Raw genomic sequence first — 13,571 nt, 5'->3', positions numbered from 1 at the left:
GATGACAGTCCGCAAACTGAGACTGTGGATGGAGAACCCAGCAGGTCTCTCTCTCTCTCTCCCCCTCTGTCTCTCTCCCCTCCCCCTCACACACTTCCTCACCTCTTCCGCTTACACACACAGCAGAGTGTGTGACAGTGAAGATAAAACAAGAAACATAATGACACCACACACTGCAGAGACACAACCATGCATTAAATCATTTATATTCAGCCAGGATCAGCATGTGGCATGTTTTCTCTGTGTAATAATCGGAATAATTCTGTGAGTGATGAAACCAATAAGGGTTCATCTTTTCTGTCATATGCAGAGACTTCACTTCTTTCTCCATCATGAGTTGATGCGAACATGATGCATGACTCAGAAACAGTGCTGGGGGAGTTGCATCAGCTGTGTGCACTCCAATGACAAGAAGGAGTTAATTATAATAATCTTTTTTTAAACCAGAGATCTACAACACTAAATGCTGTGATTCAAAGAAAAAAAAAGTGTATCAGTGGTTTACGTCATAGATCCTAGGGTGGGAGAAAAAAAAACAATATATGATTTATATCTGATTTTTTTGTTTGTTTGTTTGTTTAAAAGTATAAGAATCAAGATTTTTTCTCAAAAAAAAAAAATTCAAATTCTTCATTTCAGTCTTTTTTTGTAAACTGGATCGGAAAAAAAGTTACCACTTTTGTCCAGCAGGGGGTGAAATGTTTCTCTTTGATTAACACCATGTGCATTTTATGGGAAAATTTCCCATCTGATATCATCTGCAGAAATATTCATCATCATTTAACCTTTTCTCATGGTCTGGTGTTAAAAAAGCAAACTAAAAATCATAAATATCGAAGAATTGCAATTCAAATTGAATCGGCACCCCAAAAATCGTAATAGAGTCGAATCATGAGAGCAGCATAACATCCCAGCCCTAATAGATACAGATTCAGCACACTTCTAGTGTTATCTGAGAGAAGAAAACCCCTGGGTTTACAGATCCATTTAATTCCCATTTCAGTTCAGTTTATCTGTATTTAAAAGCAGATTTAAGAGTATATCTAATTTAAGGTATAGCCTTTCTGTCTTTGTAGATACTCCATCAATGTATCTTGAGCTTTCCGGCTAAGGCATCAGCATAATACAGCTAACAGACAAAACCTGCTGCACTGCCAAAACTATGAGGTAAAACTCAGCCCTCAAGAGTTTTTGTCCCTCGTGGGAGTTGAAGACATGAACAGTCATTTTGGGTCACAGGGCGGGTAGCAATGGGGCTGCTGGACGGTTTGGCACTTAAACACAAAAACATGTTCCACAATGTCTGACCAGCAAAAGCTGAGGAAGAAAAAAGAAGAATTTAACTGCACAGATTTAATGTAAATACAGCTCTTTTATTCAGCAGACATGCAAAAATAAATAAATAAATAAATAAATAAAAACATACTGATAAATTTACCCCCATACAATCAATTTGTTAGACCTGGAACAAGTGATCCAGAGTGTCCCTCCTTTTCCCAGAAGAGTATTTAAACGTGATGAAACGCCAGCACACGTCTTTAACTGAACTACAAACAAGCTGCTGCAAAACAGAATTTTAACTTATGATTTATCTACTGAAGTATCAGTTATTAGCAGTGTTTACAAACCTTAGCAACATCTTTTAATGTCTTAGAGCAGAAATCTGCACCTTTATTTGCAGAAATGACTCACCAGAGTCTGTTTCAGCTCCTGCAGAAACATTTAAAATCTATTTGTGTGTTAAGCTCATTTACAGTGATAAATGTTTCTGTGAAAGCTGAGCAGGACTTAATGGCTCTGCAGCTGAACCCTCACATTTAAAGACCTGTACAGTTATGGAGTGGAGTCAGGTCTCCTGTGTTCTTTAGATTTAGTCTATTAACTGTTCACAGGAAGTAAAATTGGTTTTTAAACAAGAGAAGATAGATGTTAATAGCACAGTTTGGACTTTTTACCGACAAAAAGTTTGATTTATTTAGATTTATCTAAATTAAATTTATCTCAACTGTTAAAGTGTTCGTGTTTCTACCCTCATGCATTAAAAGAAATAGATTAATCAGAATATCAGACAGAAGTTCTCTCATATTTCTGATGCTCTCCTCATTCAGTCTCTCTGTGCTAACACCGCAGTCAGGTTGTCTGCTCTGTAAAAAAAACCCTCACATACTATCACCAAACTTCTGTTCTGACACAAAAATACTTAAACATTTACGTTAAGGACCAATGAAGAGGAGGAAAAGACTGGTGGCATGACACTAATGCAGGGACAATACCTGATGTGTTAGTTTCTAATGTCTGAGAACAAACTTTTCATGATGACAGAAATGTTTTAGACTTAGATTGCAGAGAATCCTGAAACAGATATGTGTGATAAAACAGACTTTTATTTATGCACTGTGAGGACAATCTTGATATAGTTCATTTTATATATTTGGCTGTTCATGATCCCCAATCTAAAGTGAGGTTATCAGCATCAAAATTGGTTATTTCCAATTACTATTTCTTTGTATCAAGGGTCAAGATCCATGCACGGTACATACACCTATAGTCCTCATCATGACATTATGCTGGCTGACATAAATTAGCAGTGAGGAATAAGTTGACAAGTAAAAAGAAACAGCCTAGGTCTGAGTACATTGTTCTTGTATGGGCACACACTGTACAGGGGGTGGGGGGGACTTTTTTAAAACTTGGCAATTCAAAAGATATACGATTGCAGATATAACAGCTCAGTTGACTGACAGACCTTGTGGCAGGAGGCTCAAAGCCTGCCCAATTTCCAATATGGCTTCCTCCAACAATTGGCTTCAAAATATTGTATTAGAAATAGATGGATGACATCATAGACTTTGTTTATTTTTGTACAGCCTATGATTAAAACCCACATGCAGCAGTTATTCTGCAGCGGTCTGTACAAACTTGGGAGTCTACCAATAAAATGATGAGCCAGGTTACATTTACTCTGCTGAGTGAGGTTGGAGTTGGTAAATGAGCACTGACACAACTAGGCTCCACTAACACTACACATTACAAACAGGTCTGAGAGCTTTTTTAGTAAGTAGCACCAAACAGATAGTCTGCTCACCTTCTAGACTCTAAACTACACTAAAAACATAGTTTACAAAACTTGATTGTTATCATGCACGCTTTTTTTTTTCTTCTTCGTTGGATTTATTAGCGGGGTACACTGTGTCGGGCTTCTATGGCGTCTTTTATCTGACAGATACAGCTTTGTGGCATCAGGCTTACACGCCGCCTACCACGAGAGGGCACAGTTTGCTGTGGAAACGCAAAAAGGATCAGGCTTAGCTGTACCAAACTGTGCCAAACAGTAATGAACCAAACCTGACTGCTTGGTGGAAACACGGCTAATGTCTCCATTCCAGAAAAACACTACAGATTCTGGCCACAGGTGTCACTGCAATCAACACCAAACAGAATGTCCTCACAGTGGCTTTAAAAAAGGCAGAGTGTTAACATTTCTCACATTTATCCAGCACATCATCACCTGTCTAAGAGCGCATTAATGATCAAACTGAGATTGGTTTATCTGTTATCACCTCTGTGAGAGAGAAATGAAAGAACGCTCATCTAACTGCTCCTTTTTTTTCTCTCTCAGGGATCACATCACATCTTTAAATGACTGTCAGAGGACAACCTGTGAGGCTCTACTTATAGATCAGGCTGTCTTTACCTCTTCTCTACCTCACACTCATATGCTGATTTGTCTGAGCAGCGCAAAGAACCCTGAATGATCCAGTGGAGCAGAAGAAGACTGCAGAGTCTCCAGGCACTGATGGGAAGCATGAGAGAGCTCCTCTAATACAAGGTTTTATTGATCCCTGTGGGACGATATACACTACACAATACAGAGAGGGAGAGCTCATAAAGACTGTGAACGAGATTAAATCGAGAAGGGAGGCAGGACAGGTGTGATGAGAGACAAAGCAACCCCTGCATGAGCTCTGTGTGCAGAAATATGAAAAGATACAAGACAAAGTGCAGATTCATGACATTTTTTTTTTTTACAGACAGACAGACATGCACAGCAGAGCAAACTGACAGAAATCACTGTGAGGATATTTACATACAATAGGAGAGCTCAGTCTGTGTTAGTCTCCAGCTGTGAGGTCAAACTGCTCACTCTGCACTTTTGGTGGAAGAACATCAAGAATAAGAAATGCTAACTCTGCTTTATCCTCATTGTTTGTAAATAAGAAGAGGACATGTCTGTCAGAGGACAGTGACAGAGAGGTTTCTGTAGGACAGACTCTGGAGGGCTGATCAGCTGTGTGCAGGATGAACGTGAAGCCAGACAATTATCATCTCTGTTGTTAAAGCTGAGCAGAGACTTGAAACAGTGATATTGACTAAAAGGTGAGGATGACTGCTCCTCATTTGAAGAAAATTAACACCATAGCTGGAACAGTCTGAAATGGGTTTTTTTTTTTTATCTCTGTCTTCATCATGCAGGTTTTCTGATTTCTCTCTGACTGGGCATGCACAGACGAAACGTCTGTCTGTGTCTGAGAAACATCACCTGGGCTGTGAGCAGAATTAGAAGCTAATCACTAACCCTGAGAGCTTCCAGGAAACAGCATGATGATATCTGAGCACATATGGCAGATCTGCACGGACTGCCAGAGCTTTTTATCTCTGTCAGAGCTCATAATTAAAGTGCTTCATCTATCTAATAAAGAGATTAATGTGCACCGAGTCCCCGATAAGCCTGGAGATGGATCAGGATAAAAGGGAGAGAGAGTAAATAAAATATGATGGATGTCACAGAAAAGAAACAACATCAAAATACAGAAGAGGAGGCTGCAGCTGAGCTAACAGAGCTGCAAAGCTATCTGCTATTAGCTAATGCTAGTTCGAGCTCATGATGATATACTTCAATGCATGCTTATTGTGATATGTTTTACTACAGTTTGAGTAATGCAACAGAAAAACGTACCACACAGGCTGATGAGACTGTGGTTTATTGACTTTCTTTAATTTAGAACAAAGACCTGATGGTGCTGCTGTGTGAAAAGCTGATCGATCCTTAAGGTGTTTGAATATCTAAACCAATATTTCAGTTAACTCTGCAACAGCTGTTCAGACATCTTACTAAAGCCAAAACTGTGGATCCTGATCTGAGGGAACCAAATCATTTACAGGCAGGTCCTAAAAATCTGCATGAGCTCTCCTAAGGGGACAATGAACATCTGACTGAACCAAACCAATGTACAGACAATGTTACCTCTGCATACAGCAAGCAACGCTCAAATATTGAAAGAAATTTCAAAATATTCTCTGTTTCCAATTTAAGCAAAGTGTCAGGATCATCTCCAGTTCATGAAATTAATCCCTACTCCATATTTCTTTTACAAAAGTTCCTCCAAGCCCAAGTCCTTCAGAAAGTCCAAACAGGTCTTCCAGTTTTACATCCAAGTGAGTGAGCTGCAGGAGTAGACAGAGGTGACCGCCAGAAAGTCCTTTGACTGTGATTGGCTAATGTTCCAGTCAGGGGTGGGATTTATGTTAAAATTAGCTGTGAACTCTATGACAACCTAAGCAACATCTGGTTTAAAAAAAGGATTTGTGGAAGTGCTAAAAGTTGGAGTTTGTTGAGTATACACTTAGGGCTGGTTGCAGAGGTACTGGAAACCACAATAACACCAAGCCACAAAGAAAAAAAAAACTGAACTTGATAGCATTAAAAAAAATTAACAGCCTGGTTCAAAACGGTTTACAAAATATTCATTTTTTTTTGATTGGCACACACTGTGAGAGAGTTGGTTTTTCCTAACTTCAGAAGATATAAAGATCAGTTTACCCAATCAGAGGCACAGATCATGTGACTGACAGGTCACATGAGGTGTTAGTAAGGAGGGTCAAAGCTCTTGAGTCAGCATTTCCAATAAGAATGCCACCCACAATCAGTTTCATTACTCCATTCAGGAACAGACAGATGTTACCGTGGACACTACATCTGTTATGCAATCTATGGCTTTAACTGATTGTCAGCAGCTCCCTTTGTATATGTGAAGCACATTGTTTTGTCAAGATTTAGGGAAAAAAACTCTTTAAAGATGAGCATAAATTACTTGCTAAATCTTCAAGCTCTCTGGTGTCCAAGAGGGGGCACTCTTCTGGTAATAAATCAGTCTGATTGTTTATCAGTCTGTGATAAAAACAGTCCTGCCTTCCTTGGGAAGAGTTAGACACCTGGGATTGAAGCACATTGAAAAGATTTTTAAAAATTTAATGCGAATTTGTCTAAAAACTACTGCTATATTTGGCTCTTCAAACAAGAAGCGTGACAGCAAAAATGGACTTCCGAGTGGAAGTTTAGAAAAACTGACTGGTTGCCACTTTTTATACTCTAAGTCTGACTCCATCTGTATAAAGTTTTATGATGCAGATTTAAACAGTATTGTCTTTGCAGGTCAGCATCCATCCCTTCTTGTTGCAGAGAGTTACTCTGCAAGTTTAAGTATCAGATATCAGAATGAAATCCCCTCCAAACATCCGCCCTCCACCACATAGCCCACAGGCCGTCAATACCTTCCTGTAACCCACCCGGCTGTGATTCAGAGAGCTTTAGCGGCTCATTGTGTCACTTGATCTGGTGATAGAGTCGGATCTATCTGTGAAGCTCTTCTATCGGCTCTATGAAAGGCATGCAGAGATAATTCTCTGTTTCCTGCTCATATAAACGATGAAGATTTATCTTTATCCTCTATTAAATGTGCACTATTATACATCTATGCTCATCTCTGCCCTGTTGTTCCTGATGCCAGACTCTCAGATATCCCCTCTGGACCAGGACTTCAGCTCAGGAGTGAAAACACAAACCAGTGTCAGTTGAAGAGCATCATGTAGAGCCATGTGACGGAGCGAGCAGTGACCTGCAGCAGCTTTTATTCTCCGTTTTCTATCGACTGTCTCACCCATCCCCTGCTCTCTGACAGCTGGTTCAGGAAGTCAGGGGAGGAATCGATGGATTGGTGGCCTGGGAAACCCGTGAGAGGAGGGGAATGAGTGGAGCCTGTCCAGGCCTCACAGGGTTTGATGGGAGCTGGAGCAGAGGAGGGATCAGCTGTGAGCAGACCGGATGGAGGCGATGGAGTGGAAGAGATGCAGACAGATAGCATGACTAATGAAAAGGACAGCGAGGGGCTCTGAAAGCTTTTTACATCAGAAGGGGGTTTCTGCTCTGGTGTTACAGCAGGGTTTATAAGTAGAATTAAAGTGTGAAACAGTGAGTCATTTAGAGTTAATGTTAATGGTCTTCAGTTCAGACACACACACACACACACACACACACACACACACACACACACACACACACACACACACACACACACACACACCCACAGTGTGTTTCGAGGAGGAGTCAGGCTCAGAGGGTGAGAGGGGGGATTAGGAAGACCTCAGCAGAACGGTCACCTTCAGCTCCACACAGACTCAGACAGATTTATGAATGTGCAGTGAAAAATAATACAACACAGGCCAAGTCTGAGCAAAGTTTTCTGTGTGACAGAGTTCTTTGAATTTTAACGGACTTAGAGCTCCGTGACAGCTACTGTATGTGAAGATTCATGATTCAATAAAAGGAGAGACTGACTGAGGAGACTGACTTTTCCAGTAGTGTCCCTGATATTATGTTAATAAATCTGTTTCTCTGTGCAAGAAAAAAAAACTTAAATCAAATTCTCCTCACACATTCATAGCCTAAATTTCATTCATAGCCTGACCAAAAACTAACATGAAATGCAACATCATCAGATCAACACAATGAAGGCGTTCAATCTGTCTGCAGGTCTCCCTAAAAAAATCAGTCAGACAGCTGCTGCTCAAGTCTTCACTAAGACCAAGAAAGTGGATCACATCAGTCCAGATCTGAGGTCTTTACACTGGCTTCCTGTTTGTCAAATAATAGATTTTAAAACACTCCGACTGGTTTTTAAAGCAATGAACTGATTAGAGCCAAAATATATCAGTGATCTTTGAATCCAGTATGAACCATCAGGACCACTCAGGTCATCTGGAACAAGTCTGCTTTCAGTCCCATGAGTCAGAAGCAAACATGGAGACACAGCTTTCAGCTTCTATGCTCTAAATATCTGGAACAAACTGTCAGAGAATATCAGGTGAATCTGCTGAAACTCTCAGCTCCTTTAAATCCAGGTTGAAGAATCACCTTTTGACAGCTGCCTTTTATTAGAATATTTTAACAAATCATATATCCAGATATCCTTTTTTTATTGCGCAACTTTTATGCTTACTTTATTATAACATCTGTTTTGACCTTCTCTCTTGCCATTTTGTTTTATTATATCTTTTGCCTTTTGATTTTCATTTGTTTTCTTTTAATATCTCTGAAAAGCACTTTGAACTGCCCTGCTGCTAAAATGGGCTATATAGAAAAACCTGCCTTGTGTTGCAAAGTTGTTCAAATACACACAAAGGTCATGACATCTTCTGCAGTCTCTGCTGTACGTTTATTTCTCAGTTTGAAAAACCTTTAGTGACATGTCAAAGATACAGACACAAACAGAAACACTGAACTCACTTACAGCTAGCATGTTAGCATGTTAATGGCACGTTGGAGGGATGGGCCTCAAACACAAAACAACAGTTTTTCATTCACTGAGGCTGAAACCTGGCCCCTTGTAGTAAAAACAGTTTGTCTTAATGTCCAGTGGTGTTCATTTGTGCGTGTGTGTGTGTGTGTGTGTGTGTGTGTGTGTGTGTGTGTGTGTGTGTGTGTGTGTGTGTGTGTGTGTGTGTGTGTGTGTGTGTGTGTGTGTGTGTGTGTTATCATAACCCTTATAGTCCCTCCCCTCAACAGACAAACTGACAGTAAGAAGCTTTTTGAGCACACTTCAGGAGGTCTGCTTGAGAGAAGAGGACGACGTTCTTCACAAGGCAAGGATACACAGCCCTGCATGTTACTGACATTAAATTAATTTAGGGTTTAATTTACATATGATTAACAGATGAGTCAGATTGTACACTGAGGTCATCACACACAGAAACCTCTGCCTTCAAACACAGTGATAAGCTCGGCTCTAAAATACTGACCTGAAACTGACTCTGTAAAATGTTTAAGTTATACAAGACTGTTTTTTAAAGACAGTAAGGGTAATATTTCCTCCTCTCTGACTCTGATCATGTGCTGTCATATAAAGTTGACATTTAATGCTGGTGCTGTTGTGTGTTGGTTTTCAGATGGCCCTTACTCTGGCAGACAGAGCACTGGGGGCCATTATCGGGGCTGCTGTGGCAGATGCAGCAGGTAAGATAAAAACTGTGACGCTGGTAACAGAAAAGAGCTCATTTCAGAAACACATCTTTAAATTTTTAAAACCAAATATGCACCATACATTTAAACACATATTTTTATTGACAGACTGAATATGGATTTTTTCCTGTTACTTAACACAGTTTAACATCTTTAAAGCTCAATATCTTGCTGTCTTTATTTCTTTCTGGGCTGGTCAGGATTAATATCAGTGTCCATGAACATCATCTGGACACATAGCCTACAGATAAAGTTCAGGGACCTTAACTTGACCCATGTCTCTTTCAAACATCATTTTGTTAAATAAATCTACACTAACCAACCCAAACCACACAAGTTCAAAGTTTATTCAGATTTTAAAGCTCCTTGAAATGATACTAACTAGTCTTCATAAATATTGGTAAACAAAAAATCTAGGGATCACTCAAAGGTACCCTGCTTAGTGTTAGTAACAATGTGTGTTTTTAGGCTATCAGGGACAAAAACTAGAGAAGGTAATGTAATGACCTGTTCACACTCTGACTGTGTGATTTAAAGTTACTTGTGCAGTGTTTTACTTAGTTCCCTTGAGCATGTTTATTTTATGATTTACGTTTTATGTCAGGATTGTCTAAACACATCCTGGTCTCCATCTGTTTCCAACGGACCGCCCGTGTGAAACACTCAATTGTTCTGTGTGTGTGCGTGTATGTGTGTGTGTGTGTGTCACACTCAGCCCAGCCCATGCACTGGATCTATAACGCAGACCGTCTCTCAGAGGTTCTGTCTAATCTGGAGCCGTGTCCTGAGTTTCGTCCTCAGTCGGCCAATCCTTTTTACAGCAGGACGACAGGAGAGCAGACGTGTTACGGAGACCAGGCCTTTGTCCTGCTGCAGTCTCTCAGCACATGTGGAGGTAACAGAAACACATTTATGTTCATAAAGAATAATCACATCTGATAAAGTTAGAAAAACAGTCTGTGCATTCAAAGTTTACAGTTTTTTGATAACATCTATTTTGTTTATAGTTTTACTGTAACTCTGGCTCAATGAACCATTGTTCCCAAAAGAGCTGATACATTATCTTGTTTTTACAGATGTGGATGTGAAAGATCTGACTGAACGCTTCTATAAGTTCTTTGGGCCAGGGACCGTCTATGACCTGCCGCTGAATGATCCCTACAGAAAGAAAGGAGGTATAGTTTTCTTATAATCATGTCAATAATAACGTTATCTATATCAATTAATACCAGGGTTTGGTGATGAATTAAGTACTTTTATGGGTACTGACCAAATTCTGTCTTAAGTACCGAGTACCAATTCACATGAAATTAAACGGTACCATGCTTGAGTACCCAAACACATCCTTGTGACCCTGAGGGAGTGGAAGAGTGGGCGATTTTCCATGCTGGACATGAACACAGCATTGAAAGTTTATATACTGAGAATAAATATGTTGAATTGAAAAACTTTGAGATTTTTTAATCAAAGAAATCAATATTGATTACTACATGAACACACGCAAAAGAACCAAAAATTGGTACCGTTTTGTACCGATTGCCAGGTACCGGATATCATTTCAAATGTGAAAGGTAGGTACCTATCCCTACTGCATATATAAATAATTCATCTACCTACCGTTATGAAAGAAAAATATATTGCAGCATAATGGAAAATATCATGGCATATATTAGGTAATATATTCCCATATATGAGATTTAGTATTTATATTTTCCAATATATTGCAATATATGGAAAGCGGCTATCATTTGTATATTTTGCAATATACTGCAATATATTCAATGAATATATAATATATTGACATAAATATATTATTCCATGTATATCATAATATATCAATAATATATTACAATACATTTCAAAAAATATATTGGTACATATATTTTTCTTTCGTAAGGGTAGCTGGCCTGACAGAAAGTAAGAGTGTCTGTTTCTGCCTGGTTGAAACTCTTTATTATATGTTTCTGCTGAGGGGAAATCCCTCTCTATGGAAATATTCTGCACAGTCAGACTTCTGTTCATCTCAAAGCCTGAGAGATGAACCTCACATAAACACAGAGCAGCTTTATATCAGTCGAACAGAACAGCACACCTCTGGGAATAGTAAAGAGGACAGAGCTTTATGTGTAAGAGTAAAAGAAGATGAGGAGCTGAAGAGCTCCACCTGCAGAAACATCTCTGACTCTGTCTGTGTCGTCTCATCTGTTTATGAGGCTGTAAATAAAACACTCTTCATCCTCTGTCAGGGCCCAAAGCTGTCCTCCCCATCCCTGGCCCGTGGAGAAACGGCAGCCTGAAGGCGTTCCTCAGAAATGTGGATGCAGGGAAAGAGGAAACAGGTAAAGATGACAGAGCAGAGGTGTGTGAAGTGTTTTCTCTTCTTCTTCTCACTGTGATTGTGTGTGTGTGTTTCAGGCTGTGATGTGGACTGTCAGATGGATGGTGTCACTAAGCTGGCCCCAGTTGTAGCCATGTTTGCTGGTCAACCGGAGATGTTGGAGAAAGTGGAGGCAGCCATTAGAGTGACCCAGAACAACGACATGTGTGTGGCTGTGACTCTGGCTGCAGCGAGGTGAGCCTTCATCACACAGAAAACTCATTCATACAGAGGATGAGGAGGCAGTGGTTAAAGGGTGTGTTGGTATTTTCAGGATTTTGGAGCATTTCATCCTGAACGGTCCTGAACCTGATGCTCTGGATAAAGTTCTCGTTCAGCTGAATGACCCAAAAAGACAAAACCCTCAGGAGCTGGACCGAGCTGTTATTGGTAAGGACTCATGTGTCTTAAAGCTTCCTGACAGCCAGGCTTTCAAAGAGCCAGGACAGGCGAGCCTTATTGTCTTATCAGTTCACCTACAGTCCACAGAAGGGGGAAGGGGCATTGAATATCCATCTATAACAGTACAAAGATGTCAGAGATATGTGATTTGTTTTATGACCTCAGACTGTAAGTGAGTTTCTAAACTCCACTCATGTCCCTCCTCAGCTCAGCTCCAACAGGTGAAAGATAATCTGGCAAAGAGCAGCTCTCAGCTGATCCCTGCCGTATTCACAAACACATGAGGTGAGCTGCAGCCAGGTCTTGGTGTGGAGGACTCGGTGTGTTTTGTGTCTCCTCCCTGTCTTCCTGTCTCTGATCTGTAACTCATGCTTCCTCCTCCTGCTGAGTGGAGGTCTCAGGTTTTACAGGCTGAAAGATGTATAACGTGGAAATCTTTGCTAACTAGATCTGTTCAAGTGTCTTCTTTCAATGTGAGGTTAATGCTGTTACCAAAGTAACTGATCTAATGTCAGTGTTTTATGGGTACAGTGAGTGATGTTCTGCATCGTAGGAACACTAAAGAGGTCTGAGCCTCATCTCTTGTCCTAATGTGTGTGACTCTGCATGCAGCTTTGCCCGGTGCTCTCCAGGGGGCGCTTCATGGCATCCTGACGCTGACCAAGCTGGATGAGGCTGTCAGGGACACCATGCGCCGCGGGGGATGCACCGCTAGCAGAGCCTCCTTCATAGGGGCCTGTTTTGGAGCTCAGGTACTGAACCAATGTAGCTGTGAGGCACATAAAACAGATAACATTCACTGATGCTGTTTAGTTTACTGCTGAAAATCAGAACAACAGGAAGTGCAAACTGTAAAGGTCTTTTTAATGACTCTATTCTAAAATGTTCAACTTTGCAAGAAATTGCTTAAGGACAAGTGTTTCCTCTTTTTTCAATTATTATCAGCAGCTGATCATCTTGTGTTTGTCTTTTTCAGACCGGTCTGCAGGGAATCCCAGAGTCATGGAGGGAGAGGACTTTCAGGTTCCCTCAGCTGCTGGAGCTTGCTGAAAGTGTGGTCCCAAAAACACAACAACCTTAGTTCTGCTTCAGTTTTTGCCCTAAATACAAATGTTATATGAAGTATTCATGGAGTGAGCGTACAGGTCTATTTTTAGAGGCTGTGTTCTGGATGCAGCTGAGCTTTGACATGACAGTATATGACAGTCTCATTCTAAAGCCCTGAATGAAACCAGAATCCTTTTGTTCTGTCAGAGCTGCTTCATGCACACAGAGAACCAGTCAAGATTTATGTTGTGTACGACTAACAAGCCTCAAATAAAGAAGTTTCATGTCACCAAAATGTCTGTTTTTCTCTGCAGCTCCAGGAAGACTTGGGGTTTCTTCATTTCAGGAAACCCTCCTCGCTGAGTCGGTCATTTTGCAGAATCTGTTTTTTTCTCCTTAGGACTGTTTTCTGTTTCTATGAAGAGAGAGTTTGACTCAGATTTAAACTCT

At 40.4% G+C, this 13,571-nt stretch overlaps 1 pseudogene; it reads left to right on the top strand.

Moving 5' to 3' along the window:
• Positions 1–8,833: 8,833 nt before the first annotated feature.
• Positions 8,834–13,401, top strand: LOC141807591 (crystallin J1A-like; annotated as a pseudogene).
• The last annotated feature ends 170 nt before the right edge of the window (positions 13,402–13,571 follow it).

This window comes from Halichoeres trimaculatus, unplaced genomic scaffold, assembly GCF_033239565.1.
Source record: "Halichoeres trimaculatus isolate MK-OKI-2021-1 unplaced genomic scaffold, fHalTri1.1 fHalTri1_scaffold_18, whole genome shotgun sequence".
NCBI classification, from domain to species: Eukaryota; Metazoa; Chordata; class Actinopteri; order Labriformes; family Labridae; genus Halichoeres; species Halichoeres trimaculatus.
Note: the sequence above shows the minus strand (reverse complement) of the source record. Positions and strands in the feature narration are given on the sequence as shown.